We start from the raw sequence: 20,167 nt of genomic DNA on the forward strand, positions 1-20,167 counted from the left end.
GAAAAATGGGTGCCATGCGTGAGATCGTGAGACAGACCCTAAATGTTTGAGTCTCACGCAGAATGCGTGAGACTTGGTAGCTCTGATAATAACACAAATATGAGTCAATGACTTGTCTTGTCTTGTCTTGTCTTGTCTTGTCTTGTCTTGTCTTGTCAGTACTGCACCAACCGCCGCTGCTGGGCTATAAACGTACAGTCCGACATGCATACAGTTGCAGCACTTTAAAATCTCATTTTGGACAAACGAGATTTAAAGGTATCAATATTGGTTGCAGATTTTATTTCAGCTGGCAGTGCGTTCCAAATTGGGATTGTCCTTGGACAAAGTGAATGATGATAACAATCTTTGTTGGTCTGAATAGTATTGTAATTCAAGGGTTGATTTAACCTGGTTGCTGGTCCACTTCTAGCATTCCTTTTAAAATGATTTATGTTTGACGGGATTAAACAATGGGTTTCTTTATAGATCAGTGAAAGCCTGGCAATTGTGCGTCGTCTTTGAAGAGAGTCCCACTTTAGATCTTGGAGCATGTCTGTTTTAGATCTTGGAGCATGTCTGTAACAGGAATATGAAGTAACAACCCATCGTGTGGCCTAACATAAGTAGTTTTCGGATGCGAGACATGAGTGCACCATTCTGAATTTTTTGGTATCAAAATTCATCAAAATTCAAGAAAATTCATCAAATCACAATTTTTGTCCCACTTCTCCCCACTCTCCGTACACATAAAATACTGATGTCAGTGCCTATTTCGGGAAGTTAGACAATATTGTGTGGACGTTCCGCATTAGTCTAGTCTCTTTTTCGGTACGTAGTATATTGTTATTATCATTAAAAAGATTTAATCATCTTAAAAATTCGAAATTTTAAATTACAATAATATAATAAAAAATAAGAAATAACTATGTATACATATATATTATATTACAGACGCTAACAAAATTCAAAGAGGATAATTGTACAGGTAAATTTACAAAACGACTGAACTACAAGGCAGCAGGTAAACATTCAATAGTCACCTGCGGGTGATCGTGCCGAGTTGTGATACATTGTACATGGACTGAGCTGTGGTACGGTATGATCCGTTCAGCTGTATATATTGCAATGTATAGCACATAACCATTGGTCATCGGTTCCCAACGCGAGAGAACCATAACGGTTAAACGTTATCGTGACTTAAGTACTTTTGTATTTTAGTTTTTTACATTCTCGTTTGCTGTTTTCCGTGAACCGTGATTTCTCCTGCTTTCATCTCATCGTAATTGTTGGTGGCCCGCCCAAATTGTTGGTTCGATCTTCTCAGCAAGAGCCTGTACTGCGTTCTACAAACTCACGATGACGAGCAGCCTAGAAAGTATCCTTTTTTTACCGTAGTTATTATACATGTCCGACGTACAATTTGTAGAAGCAGACCATAAGCAACTTACACCCACCATTAATTTATATGCACGTAGCCTACTTGTACATGTACGATGTAGTCAATGTGGATGCATAGTCCCCACCGGTGACGTTATACCCGAGCGAGGTGGGGACTATATCACGATTATGCCAAAGGAAAAAGTGCTTCCCCTTTTTCTTGATCTTGTAGTTTTATGAACATTAGGTATAATGTTATTGTTAGGCCCTACCGTCTAACCTGTTAATATCATAGGCCCTAACATGTTACTATTCATCGACCACCTATTTTCAGATCGACCACCCTCGCACAATGGCTTTCTCGCATATAAAATAAAAAATATGCATGGGACGGGCGCAATATGCTGGTTGCCGCTGGAACATTCGAACATGAATACGAATTAAGTAAAATTAGGGGGATACAGGAAGGGTGGTGTATCCAGTCACTGGACGCTTTTTTTCGTGGCTTTGAATTCCATAGGCCTACTCAGAGGATGAAATTTCAGCTAAAAATAACACCACTTATTCACAGCTGCACAGATTCCTGGAAATTACGAATTCAGCCAACTTATGTCAATTGTTCGTTGCAGTTTTTAGAAAATATGCTTTCAAACATACCCCTCTAAAAATAGTTGTTTTTTGCGCAGTGCAAAATCGCATTACAGGACGCAATTTTCATAATCAAATATTTGAGGTCTTTCGCACCCATGTAGTCCTTGCACCAGAATCACAATTCATCCCACAAATCACGGTACAAAAATGTGCATGTCCGGTAATACCATGGTGTCCGGTAATACCATGCTTGCATAATAACCTGAGGAAACAGGAGGAAAAAGAATTGAAGAAAATCCTCATTAGTAACTACCCGTATATCCTCATTCCTGAAGCGTGGAGCATTCACAAATTTATTCAAATGACTCAAGTTTAATATCAAACGGAAATTTGATCCTTTTTTCGGTACGCAATGTAAGGGCGACACAAAGTCTGGCACCGCTCAATCGCTTCCGCTTGCAAGCAAATCGTGAATTTCAGAATCGATAAAAGACGTCTCTGCCTGCGAAAAGGGACGATTAGAGTAGAAAAAGGGGGCGGGAGAACGCAAAAGGGGAATGGGAACTCCCTGGTGTAACCACGAGAGGACTGTCACTGGTGCTTCAATCGCAGACCATCGCTCTGTAAAATTGCGAAGAGGCCCCGCTGAAGGGTGCGGCATGGCGAACGGAAATCATCATCACGTAAATCATGTTACCTATTCTCTATCCGCTTGAGGCTGGTGGGGAAACGGCTGTCTTTTGGAATACCGGCTGAAAAAGTCCGACGAAGCACCCCCGGAGCGATCGTTGTAGGGGAACCGTCCACGCCCACACCCGCGAGAAAATCCACGAGATCCTCCCCGGCTCCTTGGTGCAGAGGCGTTAGGCAAGGCGCAATTTGCGACCGCTGCAAGTCTGGCAGCCAGATGAAGATTCTCAACAGCGACCCCCGTTAATACAGATGTCTGTCATTGTAGCTGCCGAAACAAGTGCGACATTGTCTGGTCGAAGGAGCCTTGAACCACCAAACTCGAATACTCGTCCTGCAGATAGCGCATATGGGCTAAAGAGACAGTAAACAAATTGTCTATGTCCTGAGCTACCCCCAAATCGTCGCGTTTGTCAATTAACGACAAAATTTTGAAAGTAGTCTCGACAAATTGGGCAGAAGGAGCTACAAGATTGAATGCGGGCTGGTCCTCCCTGCGGATGCCCGTTCGCGACTCGCTCAACCGTAGATCAGGAGGTAGCTTGACTTTTTGATAACTGTCGTGAACTGCCGCGAATTCCCCTTGCACGTCACGAGGGGAAGCTCCTGTCGATGGCGACCCGCTGGTAGGCTCGTCTGGCCGAGGAGGCGGAGGGGCGGGTGTATCGACTTGCGCCTGGTGTGGCGCTGCTGGTGTGGTGGCTTGGGGTGGCGGCCCTTCCAATTCTTCGTCCGACTGATTATCAACAGAAGTACGATCAGCAGAAGTACGAACACGTAACTGAGCAATGGCTTCGTTTATCTTCTGAACATTCTCTTCCAGGGTGGAAGCAAGTAAATCGACTTTCTCCTCCAACGCTGAAACCCTTTCCACCATAACGAAAACTCGGTCGTCCTGCCCGTGTGCTTGCACTGTACAGGAGTGCTGAGCCAAGGCATACACGTGTATGCCTTGGCGGGAACGTGTCACGTGACCGGACATGTGGGCGTGTCTCCCCAGACTACAGTTAACACATACAGTGTATTTGCCCATTCACTGGATTTACGTGCTTTTCAATGGGAAAACGGGCGGTTGGTTTAAAAGGTATGAGCTACCACGGGCACATGAAAAAAAGCTTCTGTGTGTTTATCGTTGAGATTTACGTGTGTAAGATACGGAGCGACAATCTGAGCATGGGGTAAGGATCTGCGGTATTTTCTCCCAAAGTGAGATGAAATTGAGGTAAATCTGTTGAATATTTTTGTTGAAATTGTAGCATTAGTAACTACACAGTACATTACAGAGACAGATGATTCTTTCACTTTTATAGGAGTGCAAGAATACAGAAAGGCCTGTGACAAGTGGCTTCACATTCCAGAGAACAATATGATGTGTACAGTATACAGATGATGCACAGGTCTGAGTGCGTCAGTCGGAATTGTGTGCATAAGGTAACTAACTACATGTACCTGGTATGGAATGCTTAACCCCCAAGGCGAAGCCGACTGGGTTTAGGCTTAATTCCACATATACCGCATGCACACTACATTTCGACTGACGCACGAAAAGACGTGCATCATCTGTGTTATAGAATGGGTAATTTTCTTGCCAAAACTCAATTTTTCTATCATGTTACCCGATGACAAATTTACTGGATGCATTTTCTTTTGGCTTGCCGCAGACGAGAGCCCGAAAATCATGCATCCAGTATTTACTTGATGCATGATTATTCTTCAAAACCATGAATCCAGTATTTACTGGATGCATGACTTTTTAGCCAATGGGCGTCTCATACTGAGTGCGCTAACGCTTGCTTAGTGCTCAAACCTTTATTACAAGTGCACATACTCTAGCTCCAAGTGCGAGATAACATTTTTACCACTGTGACTCAGCGTGCAGCCAGTACAAAATCAACACAAAGCTCTTGACCAATGAGATCAAAGAATTCTCGCTACCCATTCTATAATAGGTCCTGGACATGATGTACCAGCAGGATTGTGTATCATTTAGGAAGGTGCTGGCAAAGGCTTGTGAGTGTGAGATTTCAGGAGAGGAGAAATGACTTGGAAAGACTGGTGACTGTTGATTTGATTATAATAATACATTCTGCTTATCATAGCACATGTCACACTGAAGTCTCTAAGCGCTTTACAACATTTCCTATAATAACAATACAATGAGAAAATACATATGTACTACAATACACCTGACTTCAACAACAACAAAGAAATTACGAAGAATGACCAAAGTATTGATTAAATAAATACGTCTTGAGTTTAGTTTTGAAAATCTCTTGTGTTGGTGCGGTGCGAACAGAGGTGGGTAAGGTGTTCCATAGGGTGGGTGCCATGACAGAAAAGGAACTTGAGCCAGTGTATTGAGTGTTGAAGTGGGGGACTTGAAGAAGTAGTTGGTTTTGTGATCGCAGAGCACGAGGAGGTGTGTAAACGTGGATGAGGTCTGAAATGTAGGATGGAGCTTCACCAGTGAGTGCTTTGTATGTGAGAAGGAGTATTTTGTGTTCTACATGCTTACAGACAGGGAGCCAGTGGAGGTTTCTGAGAAGTTTGGTACTGGTGTGTGTGGTCGCTCTTTCTGTGATTCTTGCTGCTATGTTTCGTAACTATACACAGCCCAGTCACTGTAAAAACAAGACAGGACTGCGACCAGGATGGTGCAAACAACAAAGCGAACACAAAGCAAACATGGTGATCGTGTAGAGTTTTGGTACTTGACATCATTTTTGTCACGTCAAACTCATTAAAGACAATCTTCATTAATTAGACTTCATGTCTACATGTTATGTATTATATTATATTATGGTTATGTATTATGTATTATGTTATATATTGACATACACAATTCACAACTTACCGAAAATGAAGATTATATGCAGCGTGAACTCCCGATTATTCAAAATGGCCATCAATAAAAGATGATATACCATTCTCTCTGTTCTCTGTTCCCATAGGGAACAGAGCTTTACTTGCTTGATATGATTTTAAGAATCAGATGAACAAAAACAACCAAACAAACATACATACAAACAAACAAACCCAGCTTTCAGTGTTTGATGTTTCATGTGGGTGAGGTGATGACACTGAACTGAAAGTACTTCTTGTATGGTACTTTTAACTGAATGTACCAAACTTGTATATGTATGTACTATGTGTAAACCTTCAAGCAACACGTACTACATAGTATGTACATTTTGTATACTTGTACTTGTTCGTACAAGACAATATCTTGAAGGTTCTGTGCATTGCACAACTGCAGTGTAGTTCCCATTAGTAGTTGGTTTCAACGCCATAGGCTTGCTGTATCAGGATTACACTGCAGGTCTGTACTGGATCATTTCTATGGCACAACTGGCTAGACAGTACATTGTAAGTACAAAGTTTTATAAAGATGGATCATTTATTAACTACCGTAGCTATTAAATACATTGGTGCTATGACTGAGAAACAGGATAGTAATATACTGTTCAACTGTACTTGTCAGGATATGTCATTTGAGGATTTAGAGGAACAATTCTACCATGATTTGAGTAAAGTTGCACCTTTGACTATACATACAATACAAACTACATTTATGTAATAAACAGTCATTTGCTGTTGTGGTCGTACAGTACAGGGGCGGATCCAGGAATTCCGTAAAGGGTGGGGGGGGGGGGGGGGCGGGGGCGGTGACTAATATTTCTGGTGCCACTTCCGGGTTTCATTTCAATTTTTTTCTTTTTATTTCTTTTGTTTTTAGCAAAAAATAAAGGGGGGTGGGGGGCGTGCGCCGGTTGCGCCCCCCTCTGGATCCGCCTCTGCAGTACATGTATCACAGGTGTCATGTAATTTCTTTTGACCAGCAATGGGAAGAGAAATGACTTGCTCTATTCATTGGAACCAATCATGAATTTCCTTGACATGCCTTTGTACAGAGCACCTTTTTAACCTCAAGTTTGCTGCCAAACAGATGGATCGACAGTCCAAGAAATGTGAAAAGGAAGAAAAGGCTGAAAAGGCTAAGTTGAAGAAGGTGAGAAAGGGACTCTTTGCAGCTGATGCTTTTAGAAGTGATATCAGTCAAGCTCAGTTGAAAAGCACAGTCTTAACAGAAGCTCTTGTTTCCTTTTTAGAGTGTTGCAGAATTCCTACAGAACCTTTTCAGTGAACTTTGCTGAGAACCAAATTAAATATCCCACTGGTTTGTGACAATGTTTGCACTGAATACACAAACTCCCCTACGAGTAGTATTAATTAGTAATTACAGTTATACTGGCAAGTGGTCAATGTGGGTATTATGCCTGCCCAAGGTGGCAGATATCTGCCATTGTCAAGAAGGGAGACAAATTACTTCCAAACATCTACTGTATGGACCAGCTCTCTAACTAGCATTACATGCAAGATATGTAAACATATCATTCATTTCCACATGAGCCAAGTGAATGTATTTGAGTACTTGTGATTCTCAACATAGTTTTTTAGGACTAAACATGCAACACGAACACAATTCGTAGTTACTGAATTTAATAGCACACAATCACACTTTAAGCAGGGCTCGACACTAATGGTGGCCCGGTGGCCTGGGGCCACCAAAAATGCAAGTCGGGCACCAAAATTTCAGAAATGAAGAATTTGGTGGCCTGATCGGGCCACCAAAAAAGGTCGGATGTTTGCCTTTGGGCCACCAAAAATAAAAGTTAGTGTAGAGCCCTGCTTTAAGAATGAAATACTTTAATGACAATACTTGATTATTCAAAAGGTGTTCACCAAAGTTGTCCATGCTCTTGTCTGCAGAATCAAGGCTATTATGAAATCAGAACCATCTTGCACTGATGGAGACAAGGATGGCAGAGCAGAAAAGTCAGGTTGTACAAACTTCAACACATCAGATGTAATGAAGGTGCTTGAGCACATTGAATACTATCCAGGAAAGAGGAGAAATTATGAGCAATTACAAATTCCTTTTAGGAAAAACAGAAGACTAGTACTTTTCTTTCTGTGACTGCCAAGTTTTTCGCTGTCACTCTGTTTTCATTGGATTGATTTTTTTTTTCAGGCCATTCAGAAGGGTAATGTTGAAGGCGCCAGAATACATGCAGAAAATTCAATTCGACAGAAGAACCAAGCATTAAACTTCCTTCGGATGAGTGCCAGGTGGATGCTGTAGCTTCCCGAGTCAGTCAGCTGTTGCCATGAAGAAAGTGACATCATCGATGGCGGGTGTGGTCAAATCACTGGACAGTGCAATGAAGTCTATGAACCTAGAGAAGGTAAGGTTTTCAGTTTCTGACTACTGACAGGAATCTGCCCAAAGTTGCCTCAAGGAAAAATGTAAGGAAAGGAGGTTAAAAAATATTCTCTCAGCTTTCAGGTTGTTGCATACTGCCCATCATACCACTCCTGCACCCAGGTAATCCTGTAGTAGAATTATTGGAGTGACAAAGACATCTGATATATCAAAAGGGAAAGAGGAAGTAAAAATCAGCGTGTGAAGGGGGGGGGGGGGATGAATCGACTTATTGCATGCATTGTAAAGAAGAATAAGGTGTTATGAACTCATAAGCTGAAATATGAGATGTTGATTGTGCAAAAAACATTCTATCCTCATGTTACCAACTTTTACATCGATAACACAAATCATGGACAAGTTTGAGAGGCAGTTTGAGGACTTGGATGTTCAGACCCAGTATATGGAGGGAACCATGACAGCCACCACCACCCTAAACACACCTCAAAATGATGTGGATAATCTCATGATGGAAGTAGCTGATGAAGCAGGGTAAGTAAAAGTCTGAACCTCTCATCAGGCTCATCTTTTTTGCCCCCAATAGAAACGATGACGCTGGAAAAATGGTGAAATATAGGGAAATTATTGTTGCGTGTACCCAAAATTACATTACATGTAGTTGCAGGAATAGTATTTTACTGTTGCTGTAGGACACCACTACGAATGGCACTGTAATTCTCTTCTTGCTAGGTCAATATGTGTGCTTGCTAATGTATTGGAGGGTAAGACTCCATGTGCAGGAGTATTTTTACCGTAATGGATATAAAAATGTAGTATTGATGTTAATAATGCAAGTAGTGTTTGTGTTAGATTGAGATCTTCATTTGAGTTTTGGAGAAACGGTTTGTCAAGAAAGATTGGTAGAGAGATGTCTGAGCTCTTAGAGGGGATGGCTAGTAACTGATCAGTGGGAATCATTGGGAATGCTGGGGGATGATTGTTCCAATTCTTGTGGGATTCATTTGACCCTAACTTACCTGGGCTATTTAGCGAGCTTGAATTCCTGGGGTGGGGGCATTATGGCCCCCCTTCAGATCTCGGCCGTTGATCGTGCGATCGCCGCAAAATTTTGCATGAACATGAAGCCGGATATAATCTACAAGACTATTGGGTTAAATTTTCTAAAAATTTGCATTTCTATTTTAAATTGATTAATTATGCAAAAACTTCATTTTCGTCTGTAATTGGCTTATAAAAGCTTGTGGAATGCTAATTATTGGTGTAAATATTCCTGGTGACATTCAGAACATTTGTGCATTAAAAAAAAATTCAGTATCAAAATTAATTTCTATGTTCATTGTTTTTATCAATTTTTTTTAAATGTATTTCTCTGTTTTTTTCGAACTTTTGTTTTTGTTGTTTTTTTTCAGCAGACCTTCGTCATACACATTTTTTGAAGCATAATTGTACTAAAATAAATTGATTTCAGCCATTGAAATTAGAAATATGAATCTTTATATGAATTAATTGAAAAAAAAAACCCGCAATTTGTATTGACTTTGTACACAAAATCACGTTTTTGAGCAATTTTGGAGTTAACAAAATTTTTTTGAAGGGGCGTAGCTTCGGAACGGTATGCCCGGGTGCGACAAATTTGGTCTCAAAAGTTGCGCGAGACTTGAAAGTAAAAAGTCAGCGAGCGCGCGGTTAAAAAATTTTGCGTGCCAGAATGGTCGCAGAATTTGTCGAGAGGTAAGTTAGGGTTAAGAGTACATTATATATCTATCATTGTGTGAAAATCATTTGCTTCAGAACGGTCTCATATTCAAGTAATGTGCAGATAAATGCTCCGTCACTGTACAAGGCATGCTAACCTGGAAACATTAACTGCACATTATTTGAATATTGAGACCATTCTTAAACAATTTTCACACAACAATAGATATATAATGTATTCATGAATCCCACAAGGATTGGAACAATCATCCCCCAGCTTTCCCACTGATTCCCACTGATCAGTTACTAGCCATCCCTTTAAATGCTAATGTACTTTGTACATTGTATACACATTGTATTTATTGTAGGGTTAGACACCAGTGTCAGAAAAATATCAAAAGTCCTTACTATTTACTCTATTAAAATCCCCCAAGACATGAATTTACAAGGATGCCATATAGATTCAGTGGAGAATTGCACTCAGAGACTAACATTTTAGCAAGTTATGATGATATATGTTTTTTCATGACAAATAACAACTTCATCCCATACCACCATTCATTGTATATTTCTATTCAGTGTACCAACACTTTATCAGGATTGTTGAGTTATTTTGAATGATGAATTATGTTATCACACAAATGTTCAGTATTTTGCAAATCACCAGGATGAATGCAGGTCAATTACCTCCTATTAACAGTAATTCTTCAATCAAACTGTAATGGGATCTTTGGGGTATCTGTTAAACAGGTATCACAAAACAGGGTTATTTGCCCTGTATGTATAGCATGAGAATTGTGAATTGAAACTGGTGATGGTTTCAACAAACCTACATGTAGATTGTCATTATAGAGACTCTGAGTTTATTCATTGAGAAACAACCTCTGGTTTTTGAAAGAAGGACAATTACTGATGAGATGACCTCATATCAAAGAAAAACAGATTGTCTCTTTACTGTAGACAAGCTTACAACAGCTGCTTTCATACATTTACAATCATGTACAGTAGTGTATCTGTTGTGATTGTGTGACCTTACCCTGTTGACCAGTAGGTAAGATTTTAATATCCTCTTCTCTCTCATTCTCTTTTCCCCTCTTTCTCTCCCTTTCCCTTTCTGTACCTGCCACAGTCTGGAGCTAAACATGGAGCTACCAGCCAGCCAGACAGCATCTATTGGTCAATCAACAGCTGCATCAGAGCAGGATGAACTGACCCAGAGATTAGCAGAGCTGAGGAAGATGTAGACATGGACTGTGTGACACTTTCAGATATACTTCATCAGAATTACCATGTAAATCAAATAAGTATCGAAAGATTATGTACAAGTTGGTCAAATGCAATATAAGGCAAGGAATGTCTATGTCAAATACTTTGGTAGCAGGTTATGGGGTGCTCTCAAGTAAGAAAACCGGACATTCGTTTTATTAGCTACATGATTAACTTATTTTTGTAAGCAATGTCAGTTTCTTTATGTTGTTGTAGTATTAGCATGCTAAGTAAGGATTTTGTATGCTTTGTGATCCTATGTTCTGCCTTTTATTGGTGCAGAAATATTAGGGATGAGCACTGTATGTCTCTTTGTCAGTAAATACATGGGAACCATGTTCTAACTCAGTACATGGGGCTGCTGACTTTCATTCTTAGAAGTGGTGGCTGAACACTAGCCAGCAAATACTTTGTCTGTTGTTGTTGGTTAGATGAAGTGAGTTATTTTTATATGCTTGTCAACGTGAAACATCGTACATGATAGCTGTCAGCCTGAATAAACATGAATCTTCTCAAAGTGTAGGTCCACTACATGTTCATGTTGACTCTCATACAGCAAAATCCTGCAAACAAAACATTGATATTGATAGAAACATATATGCAAAAGATTAGATGAGGTAGTGTTGTCATGGAATCTCAAGTCTCCCACTGATAAATGCACTTCTATAGATTTTCTTCTTGATGTGAAATTCAAAAAATCTAGCAAACAATGACCTATAGCGTGGGGTGGAACAGGGTTCTATGGGCTTAATGTGCAACCCAAAACATGATTTTTATATTTTTGTTGTGGTTGACACAAGCCAGTTTTGAGGGAATGACATTGTAACTTCATTCAATCTGCATGTGTGATTGCAAACAACATCACTATTTGCTGGAAATTTGTGAAACTTGAATTGGTAGGTATATTTATTCTTTTTCTTTAAACCAGTGTTGTAATGATGTATATATGCTCTTGAGATACACTATATGACAGAAAGCCAAAGTGCAGTCACACATTTCCAGAAAATGAAGGCCTTTATTAAGCTGTATATCAGTTTATACTGGATGCTGACTTACAAATATGACAGCACAACGTGGTGTAGTTTGATATTCAGGGCAAAGCCACAGCTCTTATGCAAGGCATACCATGCCTTTCCTTTGATGCAAAGACAGTGGTCAGCTGGCTACAAGTATTGCCAGTATTGAGTGCTGAGTGACAAGTAGAAACATGGCAAATGCAACAAGTTGGCACCAAAAGATATCCCTGCTGTCATTGGGTTCTCTTGCTACAATTTCTCATTACTGTGTTTAAAGGAGAGAACTGCATGTGGTATTATAAAAAATGTATGTATGTTTGTATTATACCATTTATTTAAAAAAAAAGAACCTAGTAGATATGAATCACAAGGTCATACTAGGTCATTAAAACAAAGTCAGAAAAGAGAACAGTTAAGTTAAGGCATTGAGTAGAAAGGCATGTAATGAAATCCTCCAGGAGTGAAAACTGAATTGCCCAGAACAAGTAATTCGAGCATAGAAGAGTTTCTAACTCATTTTGAGTTACACATATTCATGTTTCTGTATTTATTTTTGTGACATGTTATTTTGCATAATAAAATGTGAATTATTTCAGGACACCAAGTATAAAGTCCATACCATTGCTGTACATTCAAGATGAAATCATTGAAGTTGTGGCCTCAGATTTTTCATTTACTATCATTAATATCCCTTTGTTGTTACTCTAGGGCTATGTTTGGTGATTTCTACTGCGATGACATCAGTAGTCCAGATAGGCAATTTACATAGAATTGAAAGTGCCACATGGAAAGTTTTGAGGTTGACCAAATCATCTCATTTATATACTTTATATGTATTTCTCATGCTTGATTCTTATTTTTGTACAAATATTTTATGAAATGTAGACAAACATTTGTGTTTGACCATCAAATTGCATACTTGTTTACTAGTAATATGATATCCTGATATGTGTTTTCAAACATAAGAGCAAAAACTTAAATTTTCTTCACAAACGTTCTGGCAAATGCATTCCCATGCCATTAGAAATTTGCTGCGGTACTATCTTAATATCTCAAAAGTATGAGCTTATAGACCTAAGTATGTGCCTTAAAGACAGCAAAGGCTATTATGTGTAAAGACTTCTGCCTGCAAACTGAGTTCAAATACCGGTAGTTGGTAGGCTGCGCTTACAGTGTTGGTCTGTTCATGTCAGTTGCACGATATCGAGGCTTCTCAGGAGTACTGTGAAATTACAGTTGGAAAACCGTTGAAACTGTCTTGCTAAAATTACAGTTAGTGACTTCGCTAAACAAAAGCCCAGCATATTGGTAATAATGAATCTATCTATCTGTACAATGCACATTTTTTCTTCTTAAAACTTAATATGATGCAAAACTTGCCTAGTCTGGACAGGTGAAATACAATGAAACATCTGGCAGAATTTAGACTTTTACTAAAGCTGTTGATTAGGAAAGGGAGAGAAATATGTATTTATGATCAATTAAAGGGGAAGTCCAGGCAATTTTCATTATTTCACATCATGTTGTACATAAATTGGCAGCTCCATGTTTTGATATGTGGAATTAATTACGGTCCTTGAGCAGAGAAACCAAATGCTTTGAAAATTCAAAACAAATGACTCTGAGCAAGGTAGCAGCTTCACCATAAGAATGCATGAGTAGGAGGCTCACATATTTTAGAAATGTAACAATGCAATGTACTTCCATTACAATACCACTTGCTTAACAATGTCACCTGTGTAGCCTTTTTACATGCTGTCTTGTTTTGTTCTGCTTCTGTGAGCCCTCACTCACGCATTCTTATGGTGAAGCTGCTATGCCATCATCCTTGTTCATTGTGATTTGTATAAATTTTGGAAACATTCTTTATTATCACAGTCACTTTAAATTCTGAAACTCTGTACCCAGTGTAACCATTTTATAGTTGTTCCATAGTTCTATAGTTGTTACATAAGTCTGAAAATCAGCTGGAGTTCCCCTAGGAGCAGTAGCCTGTTCCACACTATGTGCCAGAGATCTAACTTTGTAGTCACCCAGTATGAAGGATGTAGTGGATTATTCCTGAAATTTAGCACACAGTTTGAATACATTACTTTCTTTCATTTCACCAGATTTGTGAATATCTCTTCTGACAAACAAAGTTATACCATTCTCAGTTGTCTAGTACAAGTAGCGTGAATGCAGGACCAACACTTGTATTCTGTACTTCATACTGTTTTGTAGTATAACACAAAGTGTAACATTCATTTGAGTTTTTGTTGTGAATCATATTGTCTGGGATAGTTTTCTCTAAATTTCCTCCAGGGTAAAAGAAATCAAAACTTACAAGAGTCAGACTAGTATGAGTTTTTGCTGTTGGGTAAGCTAAAAGGTAAATGTAAGCTATAAAAAGAAGAAGAAAGAAACAACTTCACAAACATTTTCTCAGCAGTGAGAGTTGTCATTCGGAACATTAGGAATGCAAAGCAGCAAGCTGAGAATGTGAAGAACCAATACTGAAATTTTAGTTGTGTTAATGTAGATTTAAAATGATCTACTAGTGTTCTAATATGATTTATTCCATATGTCATCATGTCATGCAAACAAGAGATGACAGTTTGATTTTAGATGTCTATAGTGGTACAAATGTATCTAGATTGAAAAAAGTAATTTTGCCAGATCAGCCTGCAAAGAAATACTTTTTCATCCAAAATCCAAGATGAAAATGATTTTCAGGCATTTCTACAACTCATGACAGTGGCGTAGGAGTTGAAGGAAGAATCACCGACTTTGTTGTGATATGAATATGATTTGGCTGTAACATATGGCTTGCGCATCAAAGTCTCCTCATAATCCAATCGCCATGCTTGTTGACTACCGAAAGCTAGACATTACATTTGTCATTTAATGTACTAGAGTTATCTTGCATTGACTGGTAGAGAGTTTAAAACCAGAGAATGCAATAAGTTGAAATGTTGGTGAAGGTATTGTTTAGCTCAGTCATACTAATTCATCATTTTCAAATGAGTGGTAAAAGATCAACTTCACCTAATGTTTTAGAAAGAAGAAAAGATTTGTCCTGCTCTCTGTTAATAATTAAGATGCAGCACAGATTTTTATTTGATTACACTCTAGCATGTGCACAGTGAAAGTACCACTAATACACATGATTTGCACCCTTCTGATGTGCCGTAGATATCTATTGATGATAGTACAATGTTCTGTATGTGTTAGAGGCTACGAAGTATTGGTTGTTATGTCACATCCTGTCGTGAAAATATTTAAAATCGTTCAATGCTTAGCATGCACACTTCTTAAAGAGTAAGATATAATATAGTCTGTATATACAATATTTCATCTTTTGATTAAAATGTATATGGAATGCCAGTATGATTTTATTTTTGAGTGGTGCTGTGTTAGTCATAAGAAATTTGTGGTATGAAAGCTCTGCTGTGTTTGATGTTGAAGAATTCATACAGAAAGAGAAATTCATCTTTACACCATGTTATACTATACATGCCATTTCCTGCACGGTGGTCACTCTTTTTATATGCATCGCACCTTGCATTTAACAAACTGTTACTTTTACTTATATCTCACCATGTACATGCCTGACCAAAGAGGTGTTATAGAAGAAGAAAGCAAAATCTCTCCTTTGTACCCATGCTCTGTTCCATGTAGAGGTTATGTGCCTATGGGCAGGTGTCAATCAATTTCTCAGACAAGACAGAACACCTTTGTATGCATCATTCTTAATCACAACAAAGCTAGCAAACAGCAGTTCACTGTCCCTTTTAATGTTTTCTGCAGGAATTATTTAGTGTGAGGGGGAAGAGGGCACACAAACTAAAATAAGTGACAAAATTATGGTAATTTGTGAAATGCTACTGTAGTAAGCACAAATGAAGGATTTAATATTCAAGTGTTTAACTGGTGAACAAAACTACATGCACAAATGCGTGCAAGATGGCTAAATGTTAATTTTTGATGAGATATTAATATTTTTTTTTTCGGTCCTGAGGCATTAATGACAAGAAAATTTGAAGAGAAACCGGAAGGATTTATTCCATACAATATTACATGGTGTACTACATTGTACCAAGATCCTTTACACAGGCTTCAAACAGGCTTCCAACTTTTCATCTGAAATGTGGCTTAAAGGGGCATGATATCAAAACAGATTTAGTAGAATGCAGCAGTGAAGTTTGAGGAAAATTGGGCAATCCTTTCAGTAACCATGAACTCCATGTATCAAAGTTTTGGTGCTGCCATCACTGGATGAGAAGATTGTAACAGTTTCTCCTGTCACAGCAGGACTACGGCATAAAGAGTATACAATATGAATATATCATATGAAAAGTGCACTCTCCCTCGATTGTAAGTGAAATGCGTTAAGGGCTTTAAACAATATTATTCCCCTTGCTTTCTAAAAGAAGTAAGTCAAGTGCTCTTTCATTATGGTGGAAAAATGACAATATGTTGAATTCTCTTTACCGGTATATTTTCTCTATATTGTCCTGCAATGACATCACAAACCGTTGTAGTCTTCTTATTTAGTGATAGCAGCACTGAAACTTTAAAAATTCACAGCTGATATGTTCTAATATTCTTTCATTCACTCAATTCATGTATACATTTGGTTAACATTCCCCTCTATCTAAAAAAGTGTTTAAATTAAGAGCCACTTGTTTGATTGCCATATCTGAACGGCTTGGAGCACGGAACATAAGCAATGCTGAGCATACAATCATATGCTTTAGAATCTGCATATACATGTACATTTGCACAAATTGCAAAGAGATGTCACTCACACAATGCTTCCCTGGCCTGACATCCCCTATCAGTCAAACCAAGGAGGTCCAAGAGATTGTATATAATTGTTCAAATCACTGTTATTTTCCTATGGAAGCTCAAAAGAATTTTGCAGGTGTATTTGTGCCTTGGATTTTGAAGCTTAATGCCACCATAGTTTTGAACAATCTGAAGATTAATTTTTGAACACTAAAATAATGTCAAGTATATTTTGCTTGTTTATCAAAGTAAATGATAGTTCACAAGATATAGATAAGATACGAAATTAATCCTGTCCAGAAATATGTGCAAAAATGTAAATCAGAGCTATATGTCTTGAAAGTGTTAGGCACTGTACCCTCCTAGAAAGCTGATTTTATCACTGTTCCATTTACTGTATACGCTATAATTTTCGCGTACATAAATTTTCGCGAATTGCCGCTGTCACACATTTTCGCGAGTGGTTAAATTCGCGATTGGGGGACCAGAGAAAATATGAAGTGGCAAAGAAAGTGTGAATTTTCAACTTACTAGCAAGTAAGAATGATACTAGATATACACTGCATGAAAAAAACTTACCAAACTCTGCGAACTAGTAAGTTAGAATTCAACATTTTTGAAGTGGTTAAGTCCATCGTGCTAGATTTCTGACGAGTGGTCCCCTTGCGATAATGGATTGGCTCTCTACAGTATTCGTAAGTAGACGTGGACGTGCGTAAACAAGCTTAGCCAGTATGGTCTGTTCGGTAAGCCGTGACATGGTATACTACATGTAGTACTGAAATGTTCATATCATCAAGGCAAGGGATTCATTTTGGAAGGTAATATTTTCGCGTGTTGTTAATTTCGCGAATAGCTCCTGACTTGCGAAATTCGCGAAAATAAAACCCACGCGAAATATATAGCGTATACAGTATATCAGCAGATAAAACTGATGTGGTGTAAACTTTAAAGTATAATTCTTCAGAAATCAATGTGTCAGATTAGTGTCTGGACATGTCCAGCCAAGTAATTTGGATTTTTATTTCATTAAAATAATTTTGTGCAATTTCTATTCGCATATCCATGTGTCTTTACCAATGTGTAGCACTCATCTTTTAGGGATGGCAAAAGGTTATTACCATCATAAAGACATTTTGCTTAGAGAGTGGCTGGTCCAAGATCCAGTTTGGCACATACTTCAAATATTTTTAGTAGCAGCATCAAAGGGAATCAGACTCTTGTGACGCTATTCCATGAACCTCCTTGGTCAACCTCGTGTATTCAGCTTTCACATCAAATCTCCTACACCGTGCATCTGTGGGGGGTGGGGGTGGGGTGGGGGGCTGATTCCGCCCCCCGAGATCTTGGCCATCAGCGATGAAATTGGCACGTGTGACACTCGAGTCATAATCTACAAGATTGTGTCTTAAAATTTTTTGAAAAGATCAATTTCTAATTTTAATCAATCAATAATGCAAATTAAGCTCAACATCTTATATTAGCCTGTTAAACACTAATTAAAAGCATTTAGAGTCTATTTTTATGGTTTGCATATCTGTTTTAACGTACTCAACAATTGTACATCATAAAACTACCAAAAGTCATTTCAATTCTTATGCATCTTATTGTTTTTGGAATTTCTTATGTATCTCTTTGTTTTTTGTTTTTTATCTTTGTTTTTTCAATTGAAGTTGTCATAGACCACTCATCTACCATAATTAGCGTAAAATCAATCAATGTGGTAAATAGTGAAAATAGGTTTTCATGAGTTTCAGGACAGAGCTTGTTTTCTGTAGGAAATGTAGGCCTATATACACAAAATCACAAAATTGTGGATGTTTTTGGGTGATATGGGCGTGGCTTCAAAACGGCACACATGGACGTTTGGTCTCAAAAGTTGCGCAAGACTTGAAAGAAAAAATTCCTGATTCCTGATTAGGGTTAATAGAGGAGTAGCGAATTCAGTGCCCTCTTTGTAATAGTCAAGACCATGCAGATGTGATACAAACTCATTGTTGGGGTGTTTTCTCATTATTAATGACCTGTGGCATTCATAAATGTGTGACAATATATTTGGATGCTTTCAGCTGAATAAATATTATATATATATATATATATATATATATATATATATATATATATATATATATATATATCAAAATGGTGTTGGCCTTTGACCTTTGACCCAAAAAATTCCAAAAGATCACTGTCAGGCAGTATACATGCATATGTACTCAAGTTTTATATAAAGATACCTTGCTTTATTTCTGAGATGTATGGAGAAATATTTCACTTGACCTTTGACCTATGCCCCCATGACCCACAACTTTCCCTAGATAATTTGTATCTGGTAATGCATGTACATGTATATGCTACATTAAAAAAAATATATATATATATGAGGCATTGCATAGATATGGTGAAATAGAGAAATTTTAAGAATTTGACCTTGACCTTGAACACATGCAACCAAAGTTGGAAGGCGCAACTTTGTCCACTCATACATACATATGCCAAGTTTCATGAAAATATCTTGAGCTATTTTTGAAATATGGTAAAACCAAGCGAAATTTCAGTATTTTCCCTTGACCTTTGACCTCATGGCCTAAAACTTGCCCAAGAGAATCTCTATCTGGTAATGATGATACACTAAGTTTCAAGAAAAAATCTTGAGGCACATTGCATATGGGTGGAATGGTAAAATTTCAAGAATTTGACCTTGACCTTTGACCTTCAGCATGTGCAACCATGCAATGTGCAACTTCATCCACTCATACATACATGGTTTACATATGCCAAGTTTCATTTGGATAACTCAAATGGTTCTGAAGTTATGCTGTCCACAAACTTGATTACAGACAGATGGACGGACGGATGGACAACCCGAAAACATTATGTCTCCGGTGACACTTTGGCATACAGGTATGAAAAATCAGCTCATCGAAAGGGGAGAAGCACAAATACAGCACAATCTTATGACTAGTTCTCACAAGGGTAAAGGAACAATTTTTAGAGTAAACTACCACAGCAACAACAAATTTAATCATCATTTGACACTCATTTCTCATTTTCACACATAGTACACCCTTCAAAACTAATACACATCTGCTCCACTCTCATAGCAGTAGCTCTCATCATATGTGTAGGTGTACTGTACGTAGCTCAACCAGTCGGGAAGTGTGCCGATGAATCTTAGTTTATACATAAAATTATTGTGTAATGTTTGGATCTTCTTAAAAGCTGGAGAAATTTGCCTTCACATTCAAAGAATTTAAGGCAACTCAAAAAGCTGGCTACTTTTTTACCTGTAAATGCTTATATTGGCATAAATTCTACAAAACTTGACTCATATTACTTTCATATCATATGTCCCCGAAAAATTACAATTGGACTTTCTGCAATAATAACTCTAAAAATAGTGAATCAATAAAAATGCAATTTCAAGGTAAGAAACTAAAAGTTATTATGTCCACCTTACAGTAAACCTCATTCAATTTGCTTCAGTGGTCACAGAGAAACTGAGATCTTTGTACAACATGTCAGGAATGGGGTTTTCTGCAAGATGTCAGTAAGA

General features: G+C 38.2%; 1 pseudogene; it reads left to right on the plus strand.

Moving 5' to 3' along the window:
• The first annotated feature begins 1,107 nt into the window (after window positions 1-1,107).
• On the plus strand, window positions 1,108-10,837 carry LOC139737094 (charged multivesicular body protein 1B1-like; annotated as a pseudogene).
• The last annotated feature ends 9,330 nt before the right edge of the window (window positions 10,838-20,167 follow it).

The sequence above is a fragment of the Diadema antillarum genome, unplaced genomic scaffold (assembly GCF_040938485.1).
Source record: "Diadema antillarum isolate AM-2024a unplaced genomic scaffold, OU_Dant_1.0 seq00000682_RagTag, whole genome shotgun sequence".
Taxonomy (NCBI): Eukaryota; Metazoa; Echinodermata; class Echinoidea; order Diadematoida; family Diadematidae; genus Diadema; species Diadema antillarum.